We start from the raw sequence: 8,459 nt of genomic DNA on the forward strand, positions 1-8,459 counted from the left end.
GCTGCCTGGTCGTACCTAACCAGTACCGCTGCCTGGTCGTACCTAACCAGTAGGGCTGCCTGGTCGTACCTAACCAGTAGCGCTGCCTGGTCGTACCTAACCAGTAGCGCTGCCTGGTCGTACCTAACCAGTAGCGCTGCCTGGTCCCAACCAGTAGCGCTGCCTGGTCGTACCCAACCAGTAGCGCTGCCTGGTCGTACCCAACCAGTAGCGCTGCCTGGTCGTACCCAACCAGTAGCGCTGCCTGGTCGTACCCAACCAGTAGCGCTGCCTGGTCGTACCCAACCAGTAGCGCTGCCTGGTCGTACCCAACCAGTAGCGCTGCCTGGTCGTACCCAACCAGTAGCGCTGCCTGGTCGTACCCAACCAGTAGCGCTGCCTGGTGTACCGCTGCCTGGTCATAGCGCTGCCCCAGTACCGCTGCCTGGTCATACCCAGTACCGTTGCCTGGTCATACCCAGCGCTGCCTGGTCGTAACCAGTAGCGCTGCCTGGTCGTACCCAGTAGCGCTGCCTGGTCGTACCCAGTAGCGCTGCCTGGTCGTACGTCCCCTGTACCGCTGCCTGGTTGTACGTCCCCTGTACCGCTGCCTGGTCATACCCAGTACCGCTGCCTGGTCATACCCAGTACCGCTGCCTGGTCGTACCCAGTACCGCTGCCTGGTCGTACCCAGTACCGCTGCCTGGTCGTACCCAGTACCGCTGCCTGGTCGTACCCAGTACCGCTGCCTGGTCGTACCCAGTACCGCTGCCTGGTTATACCCAGTTCCGCTGCCTGGTCGTACGTCCCCAGTACCGCTGCCTGGTCGTACGTCCCCAGTACCGCTGCCTGGTCGTACCCAGTACCGCTGCCTGGTCGTACGTCCCCAGTACCGCTGCCTGGTCATACCCAGTTCCGCTGCCTGGTCGTACCCAGTTCCGCTGCCTGGTCGTACGTCCCCAGTACCGCTGCCTGGTCATACCCAGTACCGCTGCCTCGTCGTACCCAGTACCGCTGCCTGGTCGTACCCAGTACCGCTGCCTGGTTATACCCAGTACTGGTTGAAAAGTCATGATCATGTTCAGGCTGAATGTACCAACAGCCAAATCAAATTCAGCAGTTATAAAACCTGTCCAACAGGTGTTGAAGCCTGGGGAACTATAGCCCCGCCCTCCCGCAATCTCTAATCTCTTATCTCCTGCTCAAATACTTTTCTACAAGTCTATGAGGTGAATCAGAGATCAGAGTTGACAGGTTAATAGTTCTCAGGTAGCCTAAGTTATTACTATAGTAACAGAGATCACATGACATCAGAAACAGAACATTTTTTCTGTTAACTTTGCTATTATATTTAATGTAATATTCATCTATAAAGAGCCTGTGATTGTTACTGAGGAACAGTCACATTGTCTGGCCTTATTGTCTAGTAGATGAGGAGAAAAGGCTGTTGTCTGGTTTGAAACAGGGAGAGCCCAGCCAACTTTATACAACAGAGGAGGCTGGTGGAGGGGAGCTACAGGAGGACAGAGTCATTGTAATGGCTGGAATGGAATAAGTGCAACAGAGTCAACCGTGTGGTTTTCATTTGTTTGATGTGTTTAATGCCATTCCATTCCAGCCATTACAACGAACCCGTCCTCTTAAACCTCCTCCCACCAGCCTCCTCTGCTACACACACACACTGGCCAACTCTGCTCACAGGCCAACTCTGCTGCTGTGTCCAACAAAACCCACTGACTCCAAGTTTCCCCCTGCAACACACACACACACCACTGTCCATGTCAACTATAACAGACACTAGACAGGCCAAACCCACAGCCAGCTTTTAATTTTATATATTTAAATAGGTGTTGTCCGACCAAACTCGGACAATGCTGGGCCAATTGTGCGCCGCCCTATGGGGCTCCAAATCGAGGTCGGATGTGATACAGCCTGGACTCGAACCAGGGACTGTAGTGACGACTCTTGCACTGAGATGCAGTGCCTTTAGACCGCTGCGCACCTCGGCAGCCTATAGGCTAATCACAAGCTACATGAGGCATGAACAACCTTTACCTTAAGAGGATAGTTCAGGACTTCTCCGACGAGGCCCTTGATCTGCTTCCCCGACGAGGCCCTTGACCTAGATCCCCGACGAGGCCCTTGACCTAGATCCCCGACGAGGCCCTAGATCTGCTTCCCCGACGAGGCCCTAGATCTGCTTCCCCGACGAGGCCCTTGATCTGCTTCCCCGACGAGGCCCTTGATCTGCTTCCCCGACGAGGCCCTTGATCTGCTTCCCCGACGAGGCCCTTGATCTGCTTCCCCGACGAGGCCCTTGATCTGCTTCCCCGACGAGGCCCTTGATCTGCTTCCCCAAGTCAGATGAACTGGTGGATACCATTTTCTCTGCATTTAGTATGAAGGCATTTGCTAACGACCGTTAGCGCAATGACTGGAAGTTTATGGGAACAGCTAGCATCATGGACGTCACTAGGACCTGGCTTTTGAATCTTTTGCGCTGCTGCAATGGTATAAAGGGGAAAAAAATGTAGTCAACTGAATGAGCCACTTAGTTCATAGAGCTGTGGTTACCTGAAACTCCTGAAGTCATCCAACCGTATAAACATCAGGGGTGGAGAGCTGCCTGAAGTCATCCAACCGTATAAACATCAGGGGTGGAGAGCTGCCTGAAGTCATCCAACCGTATAAACATCAGGGGTGGAGAGCTGCCTGAAGTCATCCAACCGTATAAACATCAGAGGTGGAGAGCTGCCTGAAGTCATCCAACCATATAAACATCAGGGGTGGAGAGCTGCCTGGAGTCATCCAACCGTATAAACATCAGAGGTGGAGAGCTGCCTGAAGTCATCCAAGTATAAACATCAGGGGTGGAGAGCTGCCTGAAGTCATCCAACCGTATAAACATCAGGGGTGGAGAGCTGCCTGAAGTCATCCAACCGTATAAACATCAGGGGTGGAGAGCTGCCTGAAGTCATCCAACCGTATAAACATCAGGGGTGGAGAGCTGCCTGAAGTCATCCAACCGTATAAACATCAGGGGTGGAGAGCTGCCTGGAGTCATCCAACCGTATAAACATCAGGGGTGGAGAGCTGCCTGGAGTCATCCAACCGTATAAACATCAGGGGTGGAGAGCTGCCTGAAGTCATCCAACCATATAAACATCAGGGGTGGAGAGCTGCCTGAAGTCATCCAACCGTATAAACATCAGGGGTGGAGAGCTGCCTGGAGAAGTCATCCAACCGTATAAACATCAGGGGTGGAGAGCTGTGGAGAGCTGCCTGGAGTCATCCAACCGTATAAACATCAGGGGTGGAGAGCTGCCTGGAGTCATCCAACCGTATAAACATCAGGGGTGGAGAGCTGCCTGGAGTCATCCAACCATATAAACATCAGGGGTGGAGAGCTGCCTGGAGTCATCCGTATAAACCAGGGGTGGAGAGCTGTAATCAGGGGTGGAGAGCTGCCTGGAGTCATCCAACCGTATAAACATCAGGGGTGGAGAGCTGCCTGGAGTCATCCAACCGTATAAACATCAGGGGTGGAGAGCTGCCTGGAGTCATCCAACCGTATAAACATCAGGGGTGGAGAGCTGCCTGAAGTCATCCAACCGTATAAACATCAGGGGTGGAGAGCTGCCTGGAGTCATCCAACCGTATAAACATCAGGGGTGGAGAGCTGCCTGGAGTCATCCAACCATATAAACATCAGGGGTGGAGAGCTGCCTGGAGTCATATATTAAAATGTTCCTTTAGCCACTGCCATTGGGGTTACTGACCACCATCCATTGAATTCAGAATAATAAGTGGTGATTATCTGGCCTTGGGGAGAGAGCACAACCCTACAGGAGGACCACACAGCCCTACAGGAGGACCACACAACCCTGCAGGAGGACCGCACAACCCTACAGGAGGACCGCACAACCCTACAGGAGGACCACACAGCCCTACAGGAGGACCGCACAGCCCTGCAGGAGGACCACACAGCCCTGCAGGAGGACCACACAGCCCTGCAGGAGGACCGCACAGCCCTGCAGGAGGACCGCACAACCCTACAGGAGGACCGCACAGCCCTGCAGGAGGACCGCACAACCCTGCAGGAGGACCGCACAGCCCTACAGGAGGACCGCACAACCCTACAGGAGGACCACACAGCCCTACAGGAGGACCGCACAACCCTACAGGAGGACCACACAGCCCTACAGGAGGACCGCACAACCCTACAGGAGGACCACACAACCCTACAGGAGGACCGCACAGCCCTGCAGGAGGACCACACAGCCCTACAGGAGGACCACACAGCCCTACAGGAGGACCGCACAGCCCTGCAGGAGGACCACACAGCCCTACAGGAGGACCACACAGCCCTACAGGAGGACCACACAGCCCTACAGGAGGACCGCACAGCCCTGCAGGAGGACCACACAGCCCTACAGGAGGACCGCACAGCCCTGCAGGAGGACCACACAGCCCTGCAGGAGGATCGCACAACCCTACAGGAGGACCACACAGCCCTACAGGAGGACCGCACAGCCCTGCAGGAGGACCACACAGCCCTGCAGGAGGACCGCACAACCCTACAGGAGGACCACACAGCCCTACAGGAGGACCGCACAGCCCTACAGGAGGACCACACAGCCCTACGGACCACACAGCCCTACAGGAGGACCGCACAGCCCTGCAGGAGGACCACACAGCCCTACAGGAGGACCGCACAGCCCTGCAGGAGGACCACACAGCCCTGCAGGAGGATCGCACAACCCTACAGGAGGACCGCACAGCCCTACAGGAGGACCGCACAGCCCTGCAGGAGGACCACACAGCCCTGCAGGAGGACCGCACAACCCTACAGGAGGACCACACAGCCCTACAGGAGGACCGCACAGCCCTACAGGAGGACCACACAGCCCTACGGACCACACAACCCTACAGGAGGACCACACAGCCCTACAGGAGGAACACACAACCCTACAGGAGGAACACACAACCCTACAGGAGGACCGCACAGCCCTGCAGGAGGAACACACAGCCCTACAGGAGGAACACACAGCCCTACAGGAGGAACACACAGCCCTGCAGGAGGAACACACAGCCCTGCAGGAGGACCGCACAGCCCTGCAGGAGGAACGCACAACCCTGCAGGAGGAACGCACAGCCCTGCAGGAGGACCGCACAGCCCTGCAGGAGGACCGCACAGCCCTGCAGGAGGACCGCACAGCCCTGCAGGAGGACCGCACAGCCCTGCAGGAGGAACGCACAACCCTGCAGGAGGAACGCACAACCCTGCAGGAGGAACGCACAACCCTGCAGGAGGAACGCACAACCCTGCAGGAGGAACGCACAACCCTGCAGGAGGAACGCACAACCCTACAGGAGGACCGCACAGCCCTGCAGGAGGACCGCACAGCCCTGCAGGAAGAACACACAGCGCTACAGGAAGAACACACAGCGCTACAGGAAGGGCTACAGGAAGAACACACAGCGCTACAGGAAGGGCTGCAGATTAAGTTTAATATATTTGTCAAATTAGATCATGACTCCGGTCTCTATAGAAACAAATCATTGAAAATACTACACCAGCATAATTTAGCCACAATAGAGGATCAATAGTTTTTTAAATATATATTTTTTTAAATCGCTGTAGATTGTGTTGTCACATTATGAGCGTTTAGGCCTCGTCTACAGTCGGGATTCCCGCAATTCAGCAGCAAATATAAAACAGATGACTGATGAGTTGATGATGATTGATAAGTTGATAATGATTGATAAGTTGTCGCTGTCAGTGAACAGCAGCTAGAAGGTATTTCTCAATATTTTAAAAATACAATTGCGGGAAGAACATGATAGAATAGACTGGAAAGTTGGACTACTAGTGACCTCATATTGTCGGCCTGAGATCTGTGTGTCCACTGGTGTCATTGGCCTGTGCTATTGGTCGCCTAGAAGACATTGGTCGTTGGTTTTATTGATCTCGGTATTTAAATGTCAGAGAAGCTTGTCATTTTGATAATGTGTGTGTGTGTGGTATAAAAAAATAAATATTGTAACGTCTCCAATAACTGGTGACAGCCCACAGCCCTGGCTTGCATGCTACTGGTTCCTGTAAACTCTCAGTCGTTGCGGTAACACGAGTTAGCATTGACTCGCAAAACTGTCTTCTTCCTTCATACTGGAAGCAAAATAAAGAAACTGGTATGCAGGAGTTCGTCTGACTGGGGGAAGTAGATAAAGGACCCCTCCACTGCTCATTTCAACGTCTGTTGAATTTATTTTGAATTGACGTTGAAACAACGTTGACTCAACCAGCGTGTGTCCAGCGGGTCATTGCCAAAATCCTGAACTATCCCTTTAAGCTCATAAGGACATTAGCCTACATAACATGTTCTATTCAAATGAATAGAACATTTTAGAAATGTTAGTCTTTCTGTCCCTCCGGCTATAATGACCAGTCAGACTTATTCCGAAGGGGTCGGCGTACACGTTGTAGGCTACCTGTCATTCTCAATAGACTAGGACCACATTTGCGTACTTACATTTCCTGTAGACTCAGAAAGGCATTGATTATTCCCAACGAAACCTCCATCAAACGTCCCGACTCATCCATGGAAACGTCATTCCGTCCATTTCTGATCGTCAACCTCCACAGATGATTAATTAACGTGACCCGCGGAACAGCAACTCGATTACAGATCAACTTCAGAGAGAAGAAGAAGCAGAGAGAGACGGAGAGGAACGGCAATCCCTTTGCGCGCGTCCGTGCCGTGAGCGGACAGAACAGAGCCAGGGTGACCGCGCATTCCCGTGCCGCTCGTCCTCTGTTACGGTCAATTATACGCGGCTCATTGCAACCTATGAGGTTGTACGTGGCCATACGTGCGGTCAATCAGTTTAAATTAATGTATAGATCTCAAACAGTGCTCAAAGTTTGAGCCAAGAACAGAAGTAAAGGTTTAAAAGATGAATAAAAAGACAGACTACATGACTTATTAAATGACAAAGGATGTATTGTTTTCATATTTAATGAGGGTAAGCGATACATATATGGTAGGCTGTAGCTTATTGGAAAGGAAAAGAAGGAAAAGGAAAATATTCAAGGAAAATATTCAGCACACAGAACAATAACCCCCCCCCCTCCCTCAGGAGGTGTTGAACACTCCAGAGTTTTATTTATTTATTTAATTTCACCTTTATTTAACTAGTTAAGAACAAATTCTTATTTTCAATGACGGCCTAGGAACAGTGGGTTAACTGCCTGTTCAGGGGCAGAACGACAGATTTGTACCTTGTCAGCTCGGGGGTTTGAACTTGCAACCTTCCGGTTACTAGTCACACGCTCTAACCACTAGGCTGCCGAAGCCTAGGACTACCTGAGGCCTACCTGAACACTCCGGAGAAACGTTTAGGTGTTGAATCACTGATGCGCATCAGGCTATAACCTGTACCAGCGATATCAACAGGGTTGTACAACACCGACTAACAGAGATGTATAGCCCTAAACATTAACGATAAGTCCCAGTGTCATCTAAAAACCTCTGAGGCAGTCAGAGAGTTCAACACCACAGGCACCCTGGGAAGTAGACAGGAGAGGTGTAGGGCGATGGCTTGGGCATTGCCTGAGTCGTGTTTAACTGTTCATCTAAAAACCTCTGAGGCAGTCAGAGAGTTCAACACCACAGGCACCCTGGGAAGTAGACAGGAGAGGTGTAGGGCGATGGCTTGGGCATTGCCTGAGTCGTGTTTAACTGTTCATCTAAAAACCTCTGAGGCAGTCAGAGAGTTCAACACCACAGGCACCCTGGGAAGTAGACAGGAGAGGTGTAGGGCGATGGCTTGGGCATTGCCTGAGTCGTTTAACTGTTTTAAAAACTGTTCATCTAAAAACCTCTGAGGCAGTCAGAGAGTTCAACACCACAGGCACCCTGGGAAGTAGACAGGAGAGGTGTAGGGCGATGGCTTGGGCATTGCCTGAGTCGTGTTTAACTGTTCATCTAAAAACCTCTGAGGCAGTCAGAGAGTTCAACACCACAGGCACCCTGGGAAGTAGACAGGAGAGGTGTAGGGCGATGGCTTGGGCATTGCCTGAGTCGTGTTTAACTGTTCATCTAAAAACCTCTGAGGCAGTCAGAGAGTTCAACACCACAGGCACCCTGGGAAGTAGACAGGAGAGGTGTAGGGCGATGGCTTGGGCATTGCCTGAGTCGTGTTTAACTGTTCATCTAAAAACCTCTGAGGCAGTCAGAGAGTTCAACACCACAGGCACCCTGGGAAGTAGACAGGAGAGGTGTAGGGCGATGGCTTGGGCATTGCCTGAGTCGTGTTTAACTGTTCATCTAAAAACCTCTGAGGCAGTCAGAGAGTTCAACACCACAGGCACCCTGGGAAGTAGACAGGAGAGGTGTAGGGCGATGGCTTGGGCATTGCCTGAGTCGTGTTTAACTGTTCATCTAAAAAACCTCTGAGGCAGTCAGAGAGTTCAACAC

The 8,459-nt window shown here is 52.4% G+C and overlaps 1 protein-coding gene across 1 annotated transcript in view; it reads right to left on the bottom strand.

Moving 5' to 3' along the window:
* Positions 1 to 6,733, bottom strand: part of LOC124007404 (thrombospondin type-1 domain-containing protein 1) — a gene marked incomplete at its 3' end in the record, with an annotated part of 54,158 nt that extends 47,425 nt beyond the window's left edge. Inside the window, 1 exon segment of the mRNA XM_046317926.1 lies at positions 6,513 to 6,733.
* Between the last annotated feature and the right edge of the window lie 1,726 nt (positions 6,734 to 8,459).

The sequence above is a fragment of the Oncorhynchus gorbuscha genome, linkage group LG20 (assembly GCF_021184085.1).
Source record: "Oncorhynchus gorbuscha isolate QuinsamMale2020 ecotype Even-year linkage group LG20, OgorEven_v1.0, whole genome shotgun sequence".
Taxonomy (NCBI): domain Eukaryota; kingdom Metazoa; phylum Chordata; class Actinopteri; order Salmoniformes; family Salmonidae; genus Oncorhynchus; species Oncorhynchus gorbuscha.